The sequence below is a fragment of the Nuphar pumila genome, chromosome 1 (genome assembly GCF_984573655.1).
Source record: "Nuphar pumila chromosome 1, dmNupPumi1.hap1.1, whole genome shotgun sequence".
In the NCBI taxonomy this organism is placed as follows: domain Eukaryota; kingdom Viridiplantae; phylum Streptophyta; class Magnoliopsida; order Nymphaeales; family Nymphaeaceae; genus Nuphar; species Nuphar pumila.
The window spans coordinates 71,598,372-71,609,308 of NC_143249.1; the positions used below are offsets into that span (position 1 = coordinate 71,598,372).

General features: G+C 37.5%; 1 long non-coding RNA gene across 1 annotated transcript; it reads left to right on the forward strand.

Moving 5' to 3' along the window:
• The first annotated feature begins 3,193 nt into the window (after nucleotides 1-3,193).
• LOC149849009 (uncharacterized) lies at nucleotides 3,194-8,460 on the forward strand. Its single transcript, XR_016433205.1, has 2 exons — nucleotides 3,194-3,258; nucleotides 8,254-8,460. It is a non-coding gene; the product is annotated as an uncharacterized LOC149849009 (long non-coding RNA).
• Nucleotides 8,461-10,937: the final 2,477 nt, after the last annotated feature.

The following is a 10,937-nucleotide window of genomic DNA, read 5'->3' on the forward strand; positions in this document are numbered from 1 at the left end:
ATCCGATCCAATCGGTTGGACCAAACAAACTTCATCGGACCTAGCTTGACCCGATGATTGATTCGGTCCATTATATTGATCCGGTTAACCATGCCGTTGCCCGAGAGAGAGAGAGAGAGAGAGAGAGAGAGAGAGAGAGAGAGAGAGAGAGAGAGAGAGAGAGAGAGAGAGATGAGGAGGAGGTTTGGTAATCCCTTTTTCTTTTTTCTTTTTCTTTATTCTAATTTTGTTTGGTATTCTGAATTTCTGAAATGAACGCTGAGAACTCATGATCTTTTTTTTTTCCCGAAAGGAGTGATCTTTCTTCTTTTCTTATTCAAAGATTCATAACGAAAGCCCCAAAGAGAAATCGCGTTTGGTGTTGTTTCAATCTTAATAGAATGAAGAATGGATCCTTTCTTTTGCGTTTTGTTTTTGGATTCTGGCTTGTTGGTATGTTAAATCTTGAAGGTATTTTGAGGTTCAAGGGAAAAGATATGAGGGCAGCTTCTGTAATGTCCAGGATAGTGGCTCTAGTGATAAATTATTCATGCTTGTTTGTTTATTATTGGGGTCTTGCTGGATCTCATCCTTCTTTTCTTAGTTTATTTTTTCCCATTGGTTGGGTGTTACAGATGTTGAATATGCTGCTATCTGAAAGGTTCTAAATTTGGGTGCTCTATTCATGACTAGTTTTGTTGCTTAGACGTTGCTTGATTGCTTCTTTAAGTCCAATATTGTGGGTATTCTTTTCTGAAACTGAACATGTTGATTTGGTTGAAAAGATGGAAACCTTTTCACAATGTATTTTTCTATTGTTTGTTGCTGAAACACCTCTTACAATGCACTGACTTCATATCGTTTTTGTGAGGTATCATATTAAGGTAATGAATGTGGGCTCATGTCATGGCCGCTTAGCGTGAGGGAGGGATAGAGGTTGATAGCTTCTCAAAGCTTCAAGGGTATTTCGAATGATATACCAACCCACCCTATTACAAAAACTCTTTGTTTTAGAAACCATTGCAATTAGCAGTTCATAGATCCAACCCGAACTTATTCTATGTAAATAAGGAATCGCCACCAAACAAAATAACGAATCAGAAAGAATTGGTTAGCCTGAATCCTTGGACAATGACAAGGTGCTGCCAAACTAGTAAATTTCATTCAATTCCTTCCAAATCTGTTTCGCTCCAACTCATTTCCATCTGTTCCTGTCAATTATCTTCTCCTAACAGATCCTAAAAGTAAATAGTTAAAAGAAATGAGAAACTTTAAGCTACTAAAAAATGTCGAAAATACTTAAAAATTTGAAAATGTTGGATACAGAGGAAACTGCAACTTCAATTACTTTTTCTGTGGCTAACTGGGCCTTCTGAGATAAGGAACTATTTCTATCTTACCATTTGTAGGTTATGCTCATTATTGCTTGGCCTTATATCCACGGAAATATAAGTTGGCATGTTCGTGAATTAGCCTATTAAGACATAATTACAAATATCTGCCCTTTTCAATTTCTTGCAGCATGATCTTGTGAACTTTCAAAAACTTTAATCTACTGCAATCTCTTGAATAATTCAAAAAGTACCAGAACTTTGAATTTCTTGCAGACAATATCATGAAAGAGACATTATTTTTAAGATGTCACAAAATATATCGTACTTCTTTAAGAATGAAAAAAAAATCTATAAAAAGCTAACCACATTTTTCCTGAGAAAGGCTGTCTTTCCAAGAAATTACATTCTGGTGTAGCGTGGCTGGCTTGGCTGCTGGTCCCGGGTCTGCTGCCTTTCCTGTTGCATATTCACCCTTACCAATCTAGTAACCCCCTCTGCTTGCTCCACTTTGCTGGACACTCATTCTGAGAAGACACTTTTGTTAGTGACATGAGTTCTATCTTTGTGAATCTCAGTCACGAGATTCGGTTCAGACATCTCGCCTAGTGCTATTGGCTTTTTATAGTCCTGCGTAGCAGTTCTATGCTCAAAGAAGAGAATTTTCTTTGCTCTATGCTTGTAGGCCCTACGCTAGGCTTTCTGCTAGGTGGTGCTCTTATGTATGCTTTGCTAAGAAGAGCATCCATTTTTATGCATCTTGTGGATCTTTGTTGGTACGCTTAAGAATTTTAATAGATATTATTAACCTATGACATTTGTTGTCATGCATTACAGTGTCATATGGACAGGAAAAGATTCCAACATGGTTTCCAGATTTAATATCAGAAGTTACATTGTTATTAGTGACTTTTGTTGGTTATTCTTCAGTTTGAATATATTGTATAGCAAGTAACATCAAAGTCATTTTATGATGACTGGAGCCATAACACAGAGATGCATCTTATTAAATGGCAATTACTTCATAACCAAGTGGTTATGGGAGTAAAATTTATGTTTGATTTAACAAAGTAGAATGAACTTGGGTGCTACTAGAGATATAGGCATGCTCAGGCTCATCCAATTTTTTATGGAAGTTATTGCTGGCATTTTTACGTTGAATATTTGTTTGGCAATGTTCACTTACATTACTATGGTGTTGATGGGGCAATTTCTTCAATGCCATCGAGAGAGTATGATATCTTATACAAAAATGTGTCATGCAGTTCAAGTTACTGTTTTTATTATTTCTTTGTGGTCAAACTGATGGATAGCCCTGATGTGATTTAAACTGAGATCCCTGGGTTGAGATAGTTCTCTCAATCCAGTTGTAATATTTCACCCTACTTAGCTCGAAAGGTAGTAAGAAATAGACTGTGTAATCATGATGCTAAACATTTTCTTGTTGGTTGTAGTCATCCATAGGAATTAGGAAATGTTAAATTTCTCTTTTCTAGTTATTTGAAAATACATTTTGTGAATGTAGAGAATTATGCTTTATGTTTATTTATTTTCTCATTTTTGCTTATGGATCCATTGCCAAGGTCTTGGCTTTTGAATTTGGCTGTTCTTTTTGGCGCCAGTACAGTAGTACTTGTGTACAGCTAAGGCAAGGGGAACAATGGCATTGGGGTTAATAATGGGTATTTGTCGAGCAATGAGAAGAAAGCGTAGCTCCTCTCTTGACATCCTCTCTTCTAAAAGAGGCCCTCGTGATTATTACAAGGGAAAAAATTGCAAGCCTACTGGTTTCCATACACGCAAAGGTGAAATCACTTTTGTGCAGGTGGATATGTTGTGATGGATGAAAAATTGTCCTTTCTAAAGAAATCACTTTTGTGCAGGTGGATATGTTGTGATGGAAGAAAAATTGCCCCACTATGTTGTTCCTGATTTAATCAATTTCAAGGTTTGTGCATTTGTAACTTGTCTACAATATCATTACTTTTTTAGGTATGTTTTTAAATTAATATAGCAATGTCTATAAGCAATTCATCCTAGGGAACCTGGTAAGAAAAGTGAGTCATACTGTAATGGAATCAAGAGCACACAAGTACAAGGGCCACTAAGGGCAAAGAACACATGCCACTATAGGCAAATACAAAAAGCCACCAAGGGCAAAGCACATGAGCCACTAAGGGAAAGCACAAGAGCAAACAATATAAAAAATAAATTTTATTTATCTTACAGATACTTTAGAGAAGCATAAATCACAAGAGGGGTGTAACCCCTATATATACACAAAGGAGAGAAAAGATAGACTCAACTAGCCATTGGGCTAGTCCAACGGCTAGTTGAGCTAATAATTGGACCAGCCCAACGGCTAAAACAGGAAAGACAAAAATGCCCTTGATAGTTTTTTTGTCATGAAACAAAAATAAATAAAAACAAAAAAGCAAAAAGAAAAATGCATAATTTTCTAAAATATATTCTAAAAAGAAAGAATATATATATATATATATATTCATGAAGAATATATATTTAACACTCCCCCCTAAAAATGACGATGAGATGACCAAAAGTTTGCCAAGGAGAAAAGAAAAATGCAACGATGGTAATGCTTTGGTGAAGAAGTCAACGAGCTAGAACTCTGATGTCATATATGAAAGCTTTATGGTCCCTTTAAGAAATTCCTCTCGAACATAGTGACAATCCATCTCTATATGCTTTGTGCAAGTGAAATGTGTGATTGCTCGCAATGTAAATGACAATTTTGTTGTTGCAACACATTTTCGATGGTGTAGAGATAATGACGCCCATGTCTTTTAGCAGACTTCTTAGCCAAACAATCTTTGTGGTTGTAGTTGTCATTGCCTAAGTCTCTGCTTTGGTGGAAGAAAGTGACTTTTTGTTGCTTCTTATACCTCCAAGAGATGAGCAAATAGCCAAGAAAAATACAATAACATGTAGTAGAAATGCGATAATTAGGATTATCTCTCCAATCTGAATCAATATAAGCAATTAAATTTAGAGATGATGAAGAGGATAAGAAAAACCCTTTAGTTATGGTGTCCCTTCAAATATCTGACAATTCTCATAACAACCATGTGAACTGAGGTAAGTGCATGTTGAAACTGGCTCGCACTATGGACCACATGTGCTATGTCAGGTCAAGTGATCGATAGGTACTGGCTCGCATTATATACCACAAAATTTCTTTTCAAAAGAAAAAACATACATTTTAGAATAGTTTGGATGTCCAAGTCTTTTATGCCAAGTTTCAATTCCCTTATTTTGGACATGGTTACAAAAAGATTTTGAAGGGAGAGACAATGAGTCCATAAAGTAAAGATCTTCCTTCCTATGGCCTTGCCCAATCCACTTCTCGGATCAGAGATTCTGCACAAAGCAACTTTTAGATGAAAAAGATATTTCTTACCCACGGTTCGCAATTTGAGAATCTGAAAAAATGTTTAACTTTAGTTTAGGAACAACTCTAACTTTTGTAACAAGAAAATTTTGAACATTTTTTGAATCCAAAGTTCCTATACTCTCAATTTTCAAAATGGTTCCATCGGCAGTAGAAACACAAGACAAGTTTGAGTTTATGCATATATCAGATAAGGCATTCTCATGAGGGATCATATGAAAAGATGCTCTCAAATCTAGAATCCAAGAATACATACCGGGTGAAGATGAGGAGGCAATGACGGTACCCGATGTAGATGAGGTTGCTTTAAGAATTTGTTGAAGTGTCATGGATATTTGACCAAGTGTGTCTTTAAGATTGCCTCCACTTTTGCTTTCTTCTCCTTTCTTCTTGAAAGTAGATTCTTCAACAAAAGCAACCTTATACTTGAAGGTTTCATTCAACTTAGGACAAGCGGGTTTAATGCATGGTTGCTAGTTGAGGAAGCGGGAGCGGGAAGCGATACGGGAAGCGGGAGCGGGAAGCGAGGCACTTTCAAAATTTTAGGAAGCAGGGAAGTGTGGGACCACTTAGGAGCGATTCGGGAAGTGTCTCGGAAGCGACCTAGGAAGCATCTCGGAAGCGACATAGGAAGCGTCTCGGAAGCGAGGGGGAAGCGAAAAAAATAAAAATAAAAAATACAAAAAAAATTTGAAAAAACAGGGGAAGCGAGGGGGAAGCGCGCTTCCCATTAAAGGGAAGCGCGCTTCCCAAAAAAGGCGGCCGCTTCCCCCCACGCTTCGGAAGCGCGACGTTCCGCGCTTTCGAAGCGCGCTTCCCCTTTTAGCTAGGCGCTTCCGGTAACCCTGGTTTAATGTGACCTGGCTCATTACAATGATTACAAATATTCATTTTTTTTGCACCACTATAGTTATTATTATTATTATAGTTGTTTTGCCTCTCAAAGTGTGGAGGCTTATAGGTCTTAACATTGTTGTCGGGTTTAGATACTATCAACACTTCATCACAACTTTTACTCATTCAAAGACGAGTTTCTTCTTGAACAATTTCGACAGTAGCATCTTTAAGAAGAAAAGGAGTAGATCTATGTAAGAGAGATCTAATTTGCTCAAATTCGGAATGAAGCCCATACAAGAATTGAAAAAATCTCTCTTGTTCCATTTGTTTTTGCCTAAGTTTCACATCTTCAATGGCAACTCAGGCTCCAAAAGTACTAGTTTATCCCATAGGAGATTTAAAGCACTATAAAAATGTTGGATACTTAAGTCCCCTTGCTTAGTAGTTCTAACCTATGTCACATGGGTGCGGGTGCGGCGCAATTTCAAAAATTTTGGACATGGGGACTCGGCTATATATATATATTTAAAAAAAATATATAAATAAATAAATAAATATATATATATATATATAAGACTCGATCAAAGTTGTGCCCATTAGGGGACAGGTGATGAGTTGTGAAGCCTGATTCATGGTTTTTTTCCTTAAATTCTGTAGCCCAGATTTTTTTTTTAAAAAAAATAAAAATAAAAATGGACCAAAATGACCCTGGGTGCGTTGACCCTGGGTCGGTTTGACCGAGTCCGAGCCGCACCCATGTCCGTGCGTGTCGATGCGGGTGCGTCGACCTTGGAGCTGAGTCCGTGTGACATAGGTTCTAACTTTTTCTTGCAAAAAAATATGCTCTTGCAAGTTTTTTTTTGGAGGTATACATACCCTTCATAAAAATTCAAGCTTCATTGGCTTTTCAAAATTTAGCAATGTTTGCACATACCTTAAGCTCGACATTGTTCATGAACCATGCAAGAATTTTTGCATGGTTGCTCTCTCAATCTTAAACTTATGATGATCCTCAATGGCCTTGGCATAAGCATCTTCCTCTAAAGCCTTCTCTTAAGCTCCTTCAATTTTTGTGAGCTTGAGTTGGGGTTCGGGGATAGTGCCCATTACATACCCCCAAAGCTTCTTTCATTTGAGATTGTTTTCCATAGCGGATGGCAACATTATGTAGTTTTTTCTATTGAGCTTAAATGAGAGGTTGATTTTGGTCTTGATTATGTGAGAAAGAGAGGAAGAGGAAGAGAGTGAAATGGAGAGAAGGAGGGCATGATCTCTTAAAAAACTGTCTAGAACACAATCACTTGATGACAACTTTTCACAAATCGAAGAGCACTATGACTATGATACCATGTAATGAAATATGCGAAAGCACGAAACACTAGCCACTAAGGGCTTACAAGATCACAATCATACAAGTGCATATGCACAAGTCCACTATGAGACAATACAAAAGTCATAAGGCAAAAAATAAATACACAAGAACGTAAAAATATCAGCCTTTATTGATCAAATGCTTAACACAAGCATTGAAAGAACAAGTGGGGTTTAACCCCTATTTATACATAATACCACACATAAAGGGGAGGCCATTGGGAGCTCCAATGACTCTTTGGTCCAATGACCAAAGAGCCCCTAGTCTTTGGTTAAAAGACAAAAAGAAAAAAAAAAGTAAAAGAAAAAGGCTGTCCCTAGAGGACAAAGTTTATTACAAGGAGAAAAGACCAAAATACCCCTGGCTCAAAAAGAGAAATTATATATATATATATAACAAAGATATGCCAAAGAAGGCCCAAGAATGAGTGCTAGGTATTTAGTGAATAATTCATATTACTGCTTTTACACACAGATCCTATATCTGCCTGTAACTCTTGCATTTGTTGAGTCTTGGTTTTTGCCTAGTGAGATACTCGAGCATTAATAAACTGTTATTTTTTAGCGAGATCTGACTTGGAACTGCATAAATTTTGGGTTTGATGTATATTTGGCAGTAGCATCAATGTTCTCACTATAAATTGCAATGTTAGGAGCGATTACATTATCATCTACAACACCTGAAAGAGATGGGATTTAATGTTATAGTGCATCACATCATCCTATATGAATAGTGGGTCACACTTTAATAGATTCTACAATAAACATAGTGTAGTAATTGGTTTGGCATTTGGTTATTTATCAAAGAAGAAGACATACTGAATCAAGCAACTACTAGCTATGCGTTGGTGTTTGGTTATTTATCAACATTACTGGCAACTAAAAAATTGATACCATTTTAAGATGTATTTTGAACTTGAGGTCTTCCAATTAAGGTCTCATGTTTGGCTGCCGTTGGACAAAGTACTAAATGCTGCAGTCTTGATATGTATATGGGTACCTGAGATATCCAAGTTAATGTCTAATCTTCCAAGTCATCCTAATCTCACTTTGGTGGACTCCATCTTCACTTGATAGCATAAGCCTGCAATTTTTGGCACTTTGGTCTACATTTTTCTGATGGTTGTTTGGGTGGGCACATGCTATTAATTTGCATACTTATGGTTGTTACATTTCTGTGCGACCTTTCAAGCTTGGTAATCTGTGATATTGACCAAAGCTCCTGTTTAGTGCTCCCATCAGTATCATTCTTCTACTGTGAACTGTCATTCATGTTTTCAATAAAGATGTGAACCTAATATTTGTGAACCTTGCCTTTTTGTGCAGCTGAAGCCCTATGTGGCACAGTGCTCCAGAGATGCAGCAAGCTCTGAAGCCACTGCCCCATCAAAGTAGATGCAACGCATGTACTGGCTAGCTAATTATCTAGGACACTTAGTTTTGATGCATCCACATGCGTTTGAATTTACCATGTATTTGTGCATCTTTACCAACGAAGAAGGTTGGTGTTTTTAGAGTAGTTCTTTCTGTTACTGAGGGCTTTAGTTATAGATAAAAAATCCATTGCCTGCACATTGACCCAGTATGCAAGGTTATCAGGCAATTTCGGGCCTGAACAAGGCTGAACCTGGTCCGTTAAGCTTGAAAAAGTCTTAGTTCAATTTGTTTTATTTCTTTTTAATATTTTACTGACCCGGCCTATCCTCCAATCAGCCCAGCCTGGACCCAACCTGATGAATATGGGGTCAGGTTTAGACCCTGTATTGATCAGGCAAAAAACGAATGGAAGGCTGGCCAAACCAGACCAAGCGCTAGGCCAGTCTGGTGGCTTGATTGCATAGACATTGAACAAACTTTTTCTTGGGCTACAGACCTGGTTCTCGCCATTACTGAGGTCCTTATGTCAGTAGTCTTGTTTGGCTTTATTGATTAGGTGTTGCACATAACTGAGTCTTGCTGATCAACTACCAAACCTGGCATAATCTCTCAGTTGAAGGCTGGGGAAGGCTTTATCCTTGTCTGGACAACACCTTGGTCAGACTTGCTCAAGATGACTGGATTCCCCTGTGCTTGGAAGAGAATCATAACAAAGCCATAATTGGATTCACTTGATCTGAGACATGAAACCAGTCATCTTTTTAGAGCACTAACTTGGCAGCAGGCTTCGGACACTGACCTAGGAATCCTTTTGAGTCTCATATTTTTGAGGGAAGATCAGGTGCAATGTGATTGCACACTTTTGGTGTGCTGCTGCACCTGATCACCCACCATTTGCTGTTGGGCCCCATGGCTAACATCCTGTATCCCCAAGATGGAGAATGATCAGGTGCAACAGCACACTAAAAGTGTGCAATCACATTGCACCTGATCGTCCCTCCATATCTTCTCCCCCGGATGATCTCTTACAAATCCGCAGTTACTAATTTATCAATGTGTCTCTATCACTTAGTCTCGTGTCAAACTAATCTTTGAAGTCATTGTTGCTTCTGTTTTTAGGTGCTCACGCAGTTGCACTCTATAACTTTTCTTGAGTACAACTTTATTTTGTGCACTAGAAATATGTGAACTTTCGTTTGAACCAAGATTCAGTTTTTTTTTTTACCTTTAAGTTTCACCATACAGATGCATCCTACATGCTTTGTTTTATAGGGGTAGGCTCTTGGATTACCCAATTATGACAAGTGAGCATGTTTTCTTACAGCTTGAGAATCAACAGTCGAGAAATTTCATAAATATTCAATGATCAAAAAGTCATTTTTTTATTGAAAATGCACGATCCAAGTGTCGATTCCTAGCAAATGGATCATGCCGAACACATCTGCAGGGCTGAATTTGCCAAAAGAACATAGGAAATGCTCCATCCTCACATGATTCAATCTTCCATTTGTCCAGTATAAAATGGTCATCCCTATCCTGCTCGATGGTATGAACCACTCTATCTCTGAACATCTCGTATAAATAGAGAATTGATTGGGATCATGGTCTTTCTCTTGATGAATCGATTAGGTTGACAACTCAATATTTCAGGGTTACTAAACCATAACTCAGATCAAACCGCATGATCTTAGCAATTTACAATTGAATCGTTGAGTCAGAATACAATAGATTGTGATTAAGGGATGGTTCCTTATCATATAAAATCTAATAGTAGAACACTCTGAATTCAAAGAACGAACAGGAAGAAGCTGGCCTGACTTTGGAAAGGATCTTCCTTTTCCAAGAGTCACTTGTGTTTATGTTCTGGTAATGGTTCATATTGAGCTTTGAAATTTATCCCCATGAAAATTGAAATACCTAATCGTTTGAATATTTATCTTGAAATCTATAAATTATGTCCTTTTGTTGAACCATAGCAGCTGACTTTGATTTTAACCATCTCTTTTATGTAAGATATTCATCATTTACTTGTCTTTTTGACAGATGGACCTTAGCACTTTCTCTTACTCCAACAGCTAAATGCAGTATATGTTTAAACGAACATAACATGCATGTATTTGTTCTTTTATATACAAGGATATAAAGATTCCTATTATTGAATGATTCATAGTTCATATCTAAAAAAAAAAATGGCTTTGTCAAAATCCAATGAAAAATAAATCCCAGGACTTGTAATGTTTCTTTAGTATAAGTTCTTTATTTTTGCAACCCAATCACTTTTTGGAATGAATTAGTTTTACTTATACACATCCAATTACACTGCAGTAACTAATGGAGAATAGTGAACTTCTTTACGATTTTTTGTCTTTCGATTGCAATCAATTCTCAATAAGCACGTCGCCTCTCTCACAACTCTTTCGCTTGAAATAACAAATAAGTAATAATAAGGCTCTGTTTGGGAGCCATTGTTGGGAGCGGTGTTGAAATTGGTGGATTTTGCAACAACATCCTCATGAGGACGTTTTTGAAGTCCATCCATTTATAATACCATCTCCCCTCCCAACACTGATTCCATCTCCGGCTCCCCTCCCAAAACGGTGACTCCAATCAATGGAGATGCTTGGGATTTGGTG